The sequence below is a fragment of the Panthera tigris genome, chromosome A1 (genome assembly GCF_018350195.1).
Source record: "Panthera tigris isolate Pti1 chromosome A1, P.tigris_Pti1_mat1.1, whole genome shotgun sequence".
Lineage (NCBI taxonomy): Eukaryota > Metazoa > Chordata > Mammalia > Carnivora > Felidae > Panthera > Panthera tigris.
This window is the reverse complement of record NC_056660.1, coordinates 163,420,590-163,435,412: the sequence shown is the minus strand read 5'-3', so window position 1 is coordinate 163,435,412 and position 14,823 is coordinate 163,420,590. Positions and strand designations below refer to the sequence as shown.

Below are 14,823 nucleotides of genomic sequence, written 5' to 3'. Positions count from 1 at the left end.
CAGGTATTTGGCGCATAGACATTTATAATAGTTAGCTCTTCCTGGTTGATAGACCCTGTGATTATTATATAATGCCCTTCTTCATCTCTTGTTACAGACTTTAATTTAAAGTCTAGTTTGTCTGATATAAGTATGGCTACTCCAGCTTTCTTTTGGCTTCCAGGAGCATGATAAATAGTTCTCCATCCCCTCACTCTCAATCTAAAGGTGTCCTCTCTTGTAGACAGCAAATAGATGGGTCTTGTTTTTTTATCCATTCTGATACCCTATGTCTTTTAGTTGGCGCATTTAATCCATTTACATTCAGTGTTATTATAGAAAGATATGGGTTTAGAGTCATTGTGATGTCTGTATGTTTTATGCTTGTAGTGATGTCTCTGGTACTTTGTCTCACAGGATCCCCCTTAGGATCTCTTGTAGGGCTGGTTTCGTGGTGACAAATTCCTTCAGTTTTTGTTTGTTTGGGAAGACCTTTATCTCTCCTTCTATTCTAAATGACAGACTTGCTGGATAAAGGATTCTCGGCTGCATATTTTTTCTGTTTAGCACACTGTAGATATCGTGCCAAGCCTTTCTGGCCTGCCAAGTTTCAAAGGAGAGATCAGTCACGAGTCTTATAGGTCTCCCTTTATATGTGAGGGCACGTTTATCCCTTGCTGCTTTCAGAATTCTCTCTTTATCCTTGTATTTTGCCAGTTTCACTATGATATGTCGTGCAGAAGATCGATTCAAGTTACGTCTGAAGGGAGCTCTCTGTGCCTCTTGGATTTCAATGCCTTTTTCCTTCCCCAGTTCAGGGAAGTTCTCAGCTATAATTTGTTCAAGTACCCCTTCAGCACCTTTCCCTCTCTCTTCCTCCTCTGGGATACCAATTATGCGTATATTATTTTTTTTTAGTGTATCACTTAGTTCTCTAATTTTCCCCTCATACTCCTGGATTTTTTTATCTCTCTTTCTTTCAGCTTCCTCTTTCTCCATAACTTTATCTTCTAGTTCACCTATTCTCTCCTCTGCCTCTTCAAGCCGAGCCATCGTGGTTTCCATTTTGTTTTGCATTTCGTTTAAAGTGTTTTTCAACTCCTCGTGACTGTTCCTTAGTCCCTCGATCTTTGTGGCAAGAGATTCTCTGCTGTCCTGTATACTGTTTTCAAGCCCAGCGATTAATTTTATGACTATTATTCTAAATTCACTTTCTGTTATATTATTTAAATCCTTTTTGATCAGTTCATTAGCTGTTGTTATTTCCTGGAGATTCTTCTGAGGGGAATTCTTCCGTTTGGTCATTTTGGAGAGTCCCTTGCGTGGTGAGGACCTGCAGTGCACTTCCCCTGTGCTGTGGTGTATAACTGGAGTTAGTGGGCGGGGCCGCAGTCCGACCCGATGTCTGCCCCCAGCCCACTGCTGGGGCCACAGTCAGACTGGTGTGTGCCTTCTCTTCTCCTCTCCTAGGGGCGGGATTCACTGTGGGGTGGCGTGTCCCGTCTGGGCTACTTGCACACTGCCAGGCTTGTGTTGCTGGGGATCTGGCGTATTAGCTGGGGTGGGTAGGCAAGGTGCACGGGGGGTGGAGGGGCAGGCTTAGCTCGCTTCTCCTTAGGTGATCGACTTCAGGAGGAGCCCTGTGGCAGCGGGAGGGAGTCAGATCCGCTGCCGGAGGTTTGGCTCCGCAGAAGCACAGAGTTGGGTGTTTGCGCGGAGCGAGCAAGTTCCCTGGCAGGAACTGGTTCCCTTTGGGATTTTGGCTGGGGGATGGGCGGGGGAGATGGCGCTGGCACCTTTGTTCCCCGCCAAGCTGAGCTCTGCCGTCCGGGGGCTCAGCAGCTCTCCCTCCCTTTGTCCTCCAGCCTTCCCGCTTTCCGCGCAGAGCTGTTAACTTATGACCTCCCAGACGCTAAGTCGCGCTTGCTGTCGGAACACAGTCTGTCCGGCCCCTCCACTTTTGCCAGCCCGACTCGGGGGCTCTGCTTGGCCGGCGAGCCGCCCCTCCGCCCCGGCTCCCTCCCGCCAGCCCGTGGAGCGCGCACCGCCTCGCCGCCCTTCCTACCCTCTTCCGTGGGCCTCTAGTCTGCGCTTGACTCCGGAGACTCCCTTCTGCTAATCCTCTGGCGGTTTTCTGGGTTCTTTAGGCAGGTGTAGGTGGAATCTAAGTGATCGGCAGGATGCGCTGTGAGCCCCACGTCCTCCTACGCCGCCATCTTCCGGAACCCCTCCAGACACAGTATTTTATACATAATGCATTATCTATGTACACCAATCTTCGATGCCCAGAAAGGATATATATCTTTTGAGATTTACCTGTTATGGTTTTAGTATTTCTACTGCAGCTGTTCAGTAGCTAGTTCTTTATGCCCTGGAGAGCTACCTTTGGGGTAGAAATTGTGGCCGAGAATTTGAAAATCGTAGCAAGATGGGTGGTAAAACCTTATGTAATATAATCACTCACATGTATTCATGCATGTCCTGTTACCTTTGCCATACTCTACTAGTTAGAAGTCATGGATCTTCCCCAAACTCAAAGGGAAGGGTTTACATAGGATTTTAATACCAGAAGACAAAAATTTGGGAGCCACCATAGAGTCTGCCTGCCTCATATTACTAATACTTTTTCTTCTTTTTAACAATTTTAATTATGTTAAGGCTTACATTGCTCTTTCTCTTTGGCCACCAGGAAGCCCAAAGCCAAAATTTTGACTCAGCTTTAGAAACTATATAAGGTCTAATAGTCTGTGTATCTGTAATATAAATACCAGCTTATACTGACCTTCCCTGTAGGTAGATGTCAGCTGTTGCCAGTGATTTATACATCTCTTCTCCATTTATTTTTAATAAATATGTTTCCATAATTCCTAAAATTCCTCTGGAGAATAAGACATTGAATCAATAATTGTACCATAAGGGCATTATTAAAAAGAATAGCTCAGCTTTGAAAAGTCATGAAGTCACAACGCCACATCAGCTTTTCTGGTTTTCTCCATTGGTACTGCAGAAATCCCATAGGTGAAAACACATTCCATCCCTCACCTTGATGTCACTACCGATGTCACTAATTATAGTATAAGTCATTCAATTCCGTTACTATACCTATTATGACCTTCACTTAATCAACAGTAATGTCCCTTTCCATTTCATTTTGTACGAGTTCTCTTCTAAAACCTATACTAAGACAAAAAAAAATGCAAGCAATATAATCACATCAGGGATTAAAATTAGGGAGAGAAGTATTCAGTTTACAATATGCATTCTGTAAATATGGGCACGACACAATGTAGTAGGGAGAAAATGACATGTTTTAGCAAAGCACTACTTTGAACTGACTTCTATGATACATGAAACATTTTAGAAGACTTTTCCTTAATTTTGACCAATATTAGTATATAATTTTTAAAAGAATTTTTGTGTTTACTTTATCAAGCATAGTTTTATCTCATGTTCTCTGTATTTTCTGTTCCAATCATAGGACTAAAACAACTAAGAATAATTAATATCTTTGAAGTCACCTATAATTTTTATGTCAGCTCTTTCAAGAAGTTTTTGTTTCCCGGTGAATAATAATTTCAGGCTGTGAGAAAATGAGAAACGTTTTAAAGTATGCATTTGGCTTGTATTTTTCTCACCTTTTTTTAAAAATAAATGCACTAACTCTTTTCTGGTATTAACTTTACTCACTCCTACAAATTAAATGATAGTCGATGTTCAGGGCAAGCTGTGGCTGTGTTGCTGATGGTGACTGCAATCTTCTCGGAGGACACTGCATTAATCCGTTATATGGGTTATTGCAATTCACTTTGCACAGATGCAGCTTTTCAAAAAAAAATTAAATTCTCTTCCTTTTGGCAAACTACATTTTCTTCATAGTCAACAACCCAGTTCCTATCACTATACCTTCCCAGTGTGACATAAGCACCCTGGGTGCTTTGTAACAGGGTAAGGCTGGCCCAATACTCAGCACTATGCACAGAATGTTCTTTAGAGCATCCCTGTGATTTCAAGAGGTAATAGTTATGTGCATGCTAAATCTAGAAGTCTTTTAAAGAGAAAAAAGGACACCGCAAAGCTGCCTCAGAGGGCTGGGGTGGTGTGGAGGGAAGGAGGGGTGGTCCACTATAAAGCCAGACATGTCCGCTTTGGAAAGTTAATCTCACTGCCTGCACTTCACATGGGACTATTTGTCAGCAGATTGCTTTCTGTTCATTATAACTCTCATATTCAGGAAGAAGGAGAATTGGCCAAACCAGTAATATAAATGCATTGTATGCTCTACCCTCCCTCTTTATGATTAATTCTACCAGTGGTACAAATTTGCATGAATGAATGTCAGTGTGTTTTCTGCCCTGAACATTTCCTGCTGGCTTCAGTTCAGCCCTGCTGACATTTATTACAAATAATAGCTAAATATTCCTGATTTAATAGCTGCAGTGGCCCCACATCTGAAGGTGATGTCTGTAATAAAAGCAGACAAGACGAGCTTATAACAAATACTAATCAGATTGTGTTTGCACACATAATGGATAAGCCTCACAGATATACCCACAAAATGTAATGGTTGTTTTTTAAATGCAGCTGCCAGAAGTCACAGTTCAAGAACATATTGGTCGCTTTATTTCTTTTTCATTTCCCTTCTTCCTCCATCTCCTTAAAGTACCAAAGGCCTCTGTGCACAATCAAGATTGAATATTATCCCCTTTTTTATCTGGAAAAATGGGACACTAAACACAGAAGACTGGCTGTGGTCTTTTATTCATCTTTTGTTGCTCCTTCTAAACAAAAGGCATTGTCCCCTGATAAATTCCATTTTCTGTCTCTTATTCAAAGGTAGTTTACACACTAGCTACAGTGATTCTCACACAATGCAGGGACTGGCAAAGATACAAATAACTTTCAAAGTTCTTTCAACCTGTTGACCCAGGTGTCCCTTCTGAAAGATATAAACTAGCCCTTCCACACCTCTCACAATTGATAAAGGAGACTATAAAACCCGAGATTACAAAAAGAAGACACACAGTGCCTACTAAAGGCAGGTTTAAAAAGCTTTTGGGAATAAAAGGTGCTTTTCTCTTTATCCTACCCAAACTTCACAAGCCTCCATATGAAAATTGAAGGAGGTCAAGTTAGCATTGTCTTTCCCTTGACATTTAAACACTTAGGAATTTGACTCACTTGGCATTAATTGTGAATAATTTTCTGAAAATACACCTTTTTCTATTTTTGCAGTTTTCTTTCTAGAGTAGACTGTGCAGAAAACTATAATGAGCAGGGACTACAGCCACCAGAGTTGTTTTTTTTTTTAATATTACAATGAGATATATTACCTGACTGGCAAATATTCCCTGCAGTGCATAAACTGACTATATCACACTTGGGAGCAAAAGTCTCAATCACAAATTGTTGCAAGAACTTACTGTAAGCTAAGAGTGGATATTTTTGTTGAAGGCCCAATATCACACCCTATTCTAGAGAGCGACCTTAGGATGTCCCCAAGTAATAGCTTCTAACTCCCGCCCTCCTCTGATTCCTCCAGCAGGTCCAGTGTTCAGTAAGGCAGTGAATATGGGTCTTGGGTCCACTGGTACTTCTCAAGCACCTCACTTCTACCACTATGCCCCTAGTGTCCCACAATGGTTCCATGTGAGTCAATAATCTGGAAAGTAGATCCAACAAAATGTTTATTATCTTGATATTCAGAAAATAAGTACAAATTGCCCACCGCATCATATTGAGCGGCATAGTCTCCCAATGGAATTTGTTGTTTCACTGTGATCTTCAAAAGAACTAGAAAATTAGGCAAAAAGTCTCCACATTGGTCAAGAATAGAGACTGTCCTCATTTTACACATGAGGACACTGAAGACCAGGGAGTTTAAGTGACTTGCCAAAAGTCACACAGTGAATTAAGGCAGAATTTGTACTGTAGTCTTTGTCTTACAAGGCTTTTTCCACTACACTATTCTCCATTTACCCCTAACTCACCTGTTTTTTTCCAATACATGAGAACCACTTTACTCAAGTCATCGTCCTGAGCTGCAAAGTTTGATAAATGGGTTTGCTGGATTCTCAATCTATTAAATCCATTTGGCCAAACATACGACCCATGTATTATTCTGTCTATCCAGGTCTTCCATTATTCCAAATGTGGCTACCCCATCACTTGATGGTGCCATTCATTTCTAATATATCATTTTTCCCTCTGGATGAGAAATCTTGTTTAGACTGACAAGGAAAGACTTCATATACATTTCTTCATTGCTAAGCATGACCCTTCCATGGCCAGCCTTTCGTAGCCAGGTATTCAGGCACAAAGTTGCTGTACTTTGTGTCTTTTCTCCCTACAGCATTATTTTCCTCCCTTTTTTGTCACAAACAATTATGTTCCTTCCAGAGGTCCAGTTCACATGCTTGGCACATTGTGTTCAGATCCCTCTGTCTCCCACCGTTTGCCTTCACATATGTTCAGCTTACCTAAATGTCCATTATGGTTCTGGGTCCATCCTCTATAAATCTCTTTTAGCATCTGTGTCCTTGTTATGCCCTGGTCTGGGAATACCATTTCTCTATCCCATTTTGGTTCTATTCTTAACACTGCCTCCTCTCTGAGCTTTTTCCTGAACATCAGGCAGCGATTTCTTCCTACTCTGAGTACCTGATGACCTTTTTGTCACTTCCAGCACTTATATACTGGCTTACCTGTATTACAGTTAACATGCACCAGGTGCCCTAGACCATGTCTTTTATAAATTATCCTTATACCACATAGCAACAGGACAGGGCCTTATTCTTCACTGGAAAAAATTATATATAGATAAATAGATAAATATTTATTATCCATAAGCCATAGCCATATATTTTAATCCTTAGCAAAAAAAAAAAAAAGTCTGCCATCATAAAAACGATACATCTTTGCAACTCTATGTCAAAACTAAAATGAAGCATATGCTACTTCAATGTTCTAAGAGCTATTTGAAAACTGAAGAGAAAGCAAAATGAATTTTATAATCTAGCATAGTGTATCTAGCAGAGGCTGTATGCCTGAGACCAGAAGGTTAAATGAGGGAAGCAGGAATCATAGGCAGGCAATCAATCTAAGGACTGACCCACCTTGGAGGGAGGGTGGGGGAGCTCATAGTCTGAGTCTCAAAGCCCAAGAACCAGGAGCTGATGTCCAATATCCAAGGGCAGGAGAAGATGGATGTCTCAGCTCAAAGAGAGAAAGTGAATCCACTTTTCCTCTGCCTTTTTGTTCTATTTAGGCCCTCAATGGATTAGATAATAAATACCCACCCACACTAGGGAGAGCAAACTGCTTTACTCAGTGTACTGGTTCAAATGCTAATCTCTTCCACGAACACCCTCACAGACACCCTCAGAAATAATATTTTACCAGCTATCTGGGCAATCTTTAGCCCAGTCAAGATGACACATAAAATTAACCACCACAGAAGGCAAGTATTCAAATGTTTCAAAGTCTAGCATCTATAACCACGGTCAGAATTCTAGAAAAATTCTAAAGAACTGAGAATATTCCAACAAAAGTATAAAAAAAATTCCACTGAGGCAATTCCTGAAGTCTAGATAAAGGCAACTATAACCTAGAACCAGACATTAAATTTTGATAGGCAAATGGTAAAGAAAGAGGAAAGAGCACCGCCACTGAACAAAAAGAAAAATGTGTCAACAAGGGCTCAGAAGCAAGTCGTGTTGGAGTCTGGCTCTACTCTCAGAGAGTATTTTTCTTCGTTGCTACAATGCAGGAAGTCTGGTGGTCTAGAAGAACCTCTGTAGAGTCAGTCATGCTTGCATTTAGCCAACAAAAACACTACTAATTTGCATCTAAAAAATGAACACAGGTTTTTAAGAGGCAACCCACCTTACTATGAGACAATCACCCAAAGCCACGTTCTCAAACTGTAATGTGCACATAAATTACCTGAGGATCTCATTAAATTGTATTTTCTGATTCAGTAGGTCAGAGATGAGTCTGGAATTCTGCATTTTTCACCAGCATCCATGGTTCATACTGAGTCACACTTTGAGTAAGGAAGACATACACAGTAGCTAAACTGGAGCCCAAAATATACAAAGAACATATTTTAAAATCACAACCTAATGCTTCAATAGTGTATATACATAACTTATACATAGACTGTATACTTCGTTATACTATCTGTAATAACATGTTATACTATTTCAGACCTCTGAATATATGTTATTATATTCCCTTGCCAACATTTAACAAAAATTTTGAAGCACTTGTTTTCCATATTTATCTCTTGCCTCTGTCTGCTTATATTCTTTTTAATAGGTTCCAAATGAGAAATGTTCACTTCACAGATTTTAATTACCTGAAATCCTTTTTTCCTTATTGATTACCAAGAGCAAAGTAGCTTTTTGCGTTAACCTTTCAAAATGTCCAATTTAATTTATGAATACAATATTTTTTCAACTCAGTGTGTATAGATGATGCATACCGTTTCATACTGCTGTTATAAAAAGACTGTTTTAATTACCCCACAGAAATGTGCCTGGTATGGAGAATTGTGAGAGCTCATGAACAGAACTGCCCAACAATTTATTGGAAGAGCACCCAGCATCCACAGAGCAATGGTATTCGTGGTAGATAAAGCATGCACTCAACTGCGGGGGAAATTTGATTTGACATCACATTAGGATTAAATCAGTTATGAAATATTCCATAATGGCTGCCTTTATTTTGTATTTTTGAAAACAAAAGCCTGATTTTCTGGATTCCTGCTAACGGACTAAACATTGACATAAAGCCTAGAGACATCACAGTAGGAAGAAGGGGGCTGCTAGTGATGAGGTCATCCCGAGGCATTTGAATCCGGGGCTCCCATTATTCCAAATGTGGTAGCTATTCTGGGAAGCTTCAAGGTCACAGAACCAACACTGCTTGATTGCATTCACTTCTCTGATGCCTTCAGCAAGTGTTGCTCTTTTTTACATTTTCTGGGCTTTGAAATTCACATAGCAACTTTATCCCCCCTCAACCCAATCAGAAGGCTTTCATGCAAGCCATTCTGCAAAACACAAAATCAGGGGGAAAAGAAGCTAAATCAAACTCAAATAAAAAGCAGTGATAGAAGGCTTCAACAAAGTCCACACAGGGAATCAAACCTGCTTTTAAACAAAAATATTGACATAGCAATTTAAAATAAATACCAGTTTCATATGCTGAACATTTTATTATTGGCTCACAGGACTGCAAATGTAAGGAACACATTCTTCTCTGAAACATTGCCAAAGGCAAACCTCTTAAAAACCAAACATTGTGACATGTTCTTAAGCAGCTTGCCATCATGTCGATGGTTGCATTTGGTATAACATAACGCCTGCATGTTCATTAAGCCCACATTTTGCAATTAAGGTACATATGTTTTGCTTCTCCAAATGTCTGAAAGCCAGGTGGAACGAGTCAATCGCTCTGGTGACATTGAGCATTTCTACAACAATGCTGAATTCTAGCTCAGTATTTTGCATAGTCTGCCGATTATACAGAAAACAGAATTGCCGATATGTCCTTTTGTGTAAAGCTGTAAATGCTCAGAAGATCTTCGCAAATACTGGCTATGTTGCTGCTAAGGTACACGAAGCAGATGTCTACAATTACCCTGTTAAAAAGTTTCATTGTAAAAGACCCTTCAAATAAAGCACTGCTGCTGGCGATTGTACATTAATTGGCTTCATTCCTCTCTGAAAGTCTAGCAGAGCGTGGTCCTCTGATTTGATGCCACCCAACGCATACTGTATGCTGAAAATATTGAGAGTCCTGGTTCTTTCTTTGCCTTTTAATCTTTAAGTAACGTGCCTATAAAGTAAGTGTAGTGATTCTTTCCTGACACTCAATATTTCTTCAAAGTTTTAAAAAGCAAAATAAACATGGATTTCATTACAATTGGGACCGATAATACCTAAGGATAAGAGGCAAACGCAGAGTAAAGACGCTGACCTGAAGTTAAAATGGTTAAGTTTCATTCAGTTCATTGGAACCTTGAAATGGTGAGCACTTGGGCAACTGAAAAGTTAGGTGTCAAGAAGCAAACAAAATATGGCTTTCACAAATAAATCCCACCAAGGCTAGAGTTGTGTGACCTCCCCAATTTACCTCTCTAGGTAGAGCACCTTATAACTCTCATCTCGATGTCAGGAAGAGCTAATTAGCTGAAAGCTACATCTGGGGTGAAAGGGCAATGGGAAGGCACAACAAGGATTGCTTCGAAATTGCTCTCACTGTGTGTCTACTGGAGAGGGGTTCGGGAAGATTGCTTAAAGTGCAAAAGCCCTTTCTGATATTTCTGACAGTTAAAGTGCCCTAAATTGGAATGCACTCCTATATAACAGAATATGGAAGAAAATCATTGCTGGAGAGTGTTGATGGTTATGGGAAGGTTAGGCTTTGCTGTAAAAGCCCATGCAACTTGGTGAGTTGTTTTTTTTTTTTTTTAACAACTTTGAAAATATCAGATAAACATGACCTATGACGTTTTTCAGGTTTAACCACTCACTACTCGCTCTTACCCAGTCTCCCACATTTAACCATCCCCAGCTCAGCACAATCTTCCACTGTTTCTCTTTTAATAATTTCATAAAAGATTTAGGGTCACCCGGCAATTTCTGATTTACTCTAGACAGAAGAAAGGGCAGGAATAGAGACGGAGAGCTGTGAACATTCCTAAGGAACTTAGAAATTACCTCCCAGAACAGCAGCATCAAAAGAGCACTGGAATAGGAGCCTGAGGATCCTTCAGTCACAAACAGTGTGCATCCTGAACAAAATATTTAATCTTTCTTTGATTTAATTTCCGCATATGTAAAAGGCAGAGGCTTGTCAACATCCCTACAAGATTCCCACTTCTGCATTTCCTTCAGTGTTCTTAAATACCAGCATTCTCTTCTTCCCTCTGTACTGGCTTATCATGGACAAAATATTTTGGGTTTAATTACCTATATTTCCCTAAGGTACACTTTATTCAGAAATTTTCATCTATGAGCATATCGATAATACTCCGTGAAAAAACAATTTTGGAGTTTCAATAAATCTAAAAAATAAACAGTGACAAGAAAGGGGTATTTGCAACTGTTGAAAGAATCTCAGATACAAGATGGGAGTCTCCATTAACATGAAATCTTCAAAGATGGTCAAAATCTGGGAACACTCTGAAAGAGCTAAGGAGAATATCCAAGTGATTCAACTATGACTCCAGAGAATTCATAGCAGAACCACATGAGTGAGGTCCTAATTCATGCTAAGACCTCTTAACCTATATCTCAAATAAACATCATAAGAGAATATGCAGAGATTAAAATAAACCAAATACTGAGAGCCTAGTGGGTAGAAAGCACTGTCAAAGATGCTGAAACAGAGATGAACATGGTGGGGACCTGTCCAGAAGGAGATGACAGCTTTGTAAAAAAAGAACAACAACACGGGGCGCCTGGGTGGCTCAGTCAGTTAAGCGTCCAACTTCACCTCAGGTTATGATCTCACGGTTTATGGGTTTGCACCCCACACGGGGCTCTGTGATGACAGTTCTGAGCCTGGAGTCTGCTTCAGATTCTATGTTCCCCCCCTCTTTCTGCCACTAGCATGTGTGCTCTCTCTCTCTCTCTCAAAAATAAATATTTTGTAAGAAATACAACAACAAAACACCCTCAAGCCCTTGAGCTACTTGCAGACCATAGACACCTTGAGGCAATTAGTTGGAAATTACAGTGATGTGAGCAAAATAAACTCAGTTGATCAAATCAGCTTACTAAAAGGACTAAATCGGTTAGTCTAAGTGGAAAACCATAAACTCAGTCCAGACTAAAATCAAACAATTTGGCCAGGGTGTGAAAGCAAACCACTGTTCGGTTAATTTAACAGACATTTCACTTTGAACCAGGTGTTTGGCTGACACTAAGCTTCATCTAGAAAGTGGGCTCTGGCTTGTTTCATTGTATTTATTCTAAAATAATTAGAGCAAGATGAGATAATGGGAAAACAAAAGAAAAACAAATGATCAAGATGAATATAGAAATCACATCGAACATAAAGAAAAAGAAAGAAGAGGAAAAGAAAATGAGAAAATTGAATTAGATGATTTCTAAACATCCTTTTTCAGCTCCTTTATTTATTTTGAGAGAGACAGAGAGAGACAGAGCATGCAAGGGCCGAGGAACAGAGAAAGAGGGAGACAGAGAATCCCAAGCAGGCTCCACACTGTCAGTGCAAAGTCCCACATGAGGCTCGAACCCATGAACCATGAGATCATGACCTGAGCCAAAATCAAAAGTTGGACACTTAGGCCACTGAGGCGCCCCTGTCCTTTTTCAGGAAAAAAAAAAAAAAAAAAAAAAAAAATCCCTTCATTATATATCAAGTTTAGAAATTAAAGAAAAGGGGCACCTGGGTGGCTCAGTCAGTTAAGCATCCGACTTTGGCTCAGGTCATGATCTCAGGGTTTGTGAGTTCGAGCCCCGCGTCAGGCTCTGTGCTGACAGCTTGGAACCTGGTCTGTTTCTGATTCTGTGTCCTTCCCTCTCTGCCCCTCCCCCACTTGTGCTCTGTCTCTCTCTATCAAAAATAAATAAATGTAAAAAAGAAAAAATAAATAAATTAAAGAAAATAAGTCCAGGCCACTCAAACATCACAGATAACTCCAGGATTATACATAGAATAATGTATTTCAGACTACATTTATTCAAAGTCCTATTTAAATTATTTCTATTCAAAAATTGTAAGAACTTAAGTGCCAAATTCAGTGCCGGTTTTGAAGAATGAATTAAAACACACTTAATAGTTACATGAAGAACACACACTTATAAACTGATACTTCTTTCTTCTGATCATTTACATTTGCTAGCACCAAAAACATTCAAAACATAATGGTATTTTTCATCCAGTTATTCCAGTACTTTATTTGAAAAAGAGATTAAATTATATCACACCCATATGCTTGACCCAAAATTTCCAATTTCTTTTACATGGCATGTTGGGGGTGGAGGGCAGAGAAGGATTGCTCTAAGAAATACAAACTGAAGAAGGCCCCACGTTGAAAATTGAATTATCTCTAAATATCTCTAGTTTTCCTTATATCTCATCCTTATATTTCTTTTAACATAGACAGCATCACTGATTTCTAGAAGTTTCTATAGTAGTTTGAAAAGATTGTAGCTGAAATGCTTCATTTCCTGGATGGTAAAACAGTACTTCCTGTAGGTTTTTATGAACCTACCAGTGGGAAAAACCAGTGGGAAAAACTGCAAAATTATTTTGAAATTAAATGGCAATCTATAAAAAAATTATATTCATTATGCTAACTTGAGTTTTCCATGGCAAAATAATACTATTTCAATATGCGGCTTATATAGACTTATCATGTCGCACTTAGCACACAATGTAAAAATATTATGACTAATATATAAATCCCTAGGAGAAATGGTTATGAAACATATTCAGATTCTCCAAAAACATACACTAAAAATAGTATTTTAATATCTTACATATAAAATCTTATCATCGCCTTTATTGCAAAGACTGCACATAACATACTAGGCATTCCCAATCACTGAATTTTAGAACTGAAAATATCTCATACACTGTATAGTGCAGGATAGCAAAGATACAGTGCATACTTTCTGCCATTCATCTTTTCTAAACCCAGGGCAGACAGCACCAATCAATTTCAACTTTCTCTTTCGCAGAGGCTAGGTGTGGTCTCCAAAGCTTATCCACACAGCGCTCCAGGCTGCCTTTACCAACAGATCACAGTTGGAACAGCAGATGAAATATATTTGCTAACTCTACTCCAGTCCAGCATCCTCAATGTACAAAAAACAAAAAACAAAACAAAACAAACAAAAAAACAAACAACAACAACAAAAAACAACTAAAGTAATGAGAACATAAGTAATTCCCCATTCTGCTATTCCATTAGTTTTGCAGTAGAGCTAAGATTAAAACAGATTTTGAGCTTTTATAGCTATATCTTGTTGCCTTAGAGAATTTTTTAATAGTAAGAGACAGGAGGTTTGAAATTAGAATATTTTTAATTTAAAAATCCCATTGCCTTATTTTCATCGCTTTGCAGCTGCTGATTTTCATATACATAATGTGTTGTTATTTTTTCTGCTGCCTCTCTTTGTAAGCCAGAAACACTTCTTAAGAAAAGAACATTAGTCCCTCATCTTTTTAAAAAATATGTATTATTGAAGAAGTTACAGTTTGTGACAAATAGACTTGAAGAATTCATGGGGCCAGTCAGTCCTAGAAATTGTTTCTTCTACCTAGCACATCTCATGTTATCCACCCCCACATGAGGATATCCTAATGGTTTACCCTGATGCCTAACAAAGTCTATCACCCATCTTAATGCTGCATGAATCATTTCATCACCACTCAGACAGAGCTAGAATTCCCTTCCCAAGAGTTTGGTTTGGTGCTAACCAGCTGACATGTGGACTCTGGCCTCCATTCTCTTCTCACAACATGTCCTTCTCCCGCCTTCTCATACTGCTACACAAACATGTTACAACTCCAGCCCTTACAATTTTAATCAAAATAAGAAGTATGTTTGTTTCTGTTACCATCCAGTCATCCATCCATTCAGTAAATATTTACTTAGTACCTATTAGGTGACAGGTGTTGTTCTAGGTGCTAGGAGTCAGTAGACAATAAATTAAAGATGCTGGCTCAGTAAGTTTACATTCTTATTTAAACTTTAGCAAGTAAATATACAGTATGTCAGATATTGCTTAAGGCAGAGGAGTAAAAGGAAGATCAGAGACTATAGGAAGTGACTGGGGAGACTCACTCTTCTATGAAGGCTGG

General features: G+C 39.3%; 1 long non-coding RNA gene across 3 annotated transcripts in view; it reads right to left on the bottom strand.

The window, feature by feature from the left end:
- Positions 1 to 2,767: 2,767 nt before the first annotated feature.
- LOC122231520 overlaps positions 2,768 to 14,823 on the bottom strand; it is a 112,228-nt gene continuing 100,172 nt past the window's right edge. For all 3 annotated transcript variants that reach the window (XR_006208756.1, XR_006208755.1, XR_006208757.1), the window contains 2 exons: positions 7,921 to 8,053; positions 2,768 to 2,857 (listed from right to left, as the gene is read on the bottom strand). This is a non-coding gene — a long non-coding RNA (uncharacterized LOC122231520). The remainder of the gene's footprint in view (positions 2,858 to 7,920; positions 8,054 to 14,823) is intronic.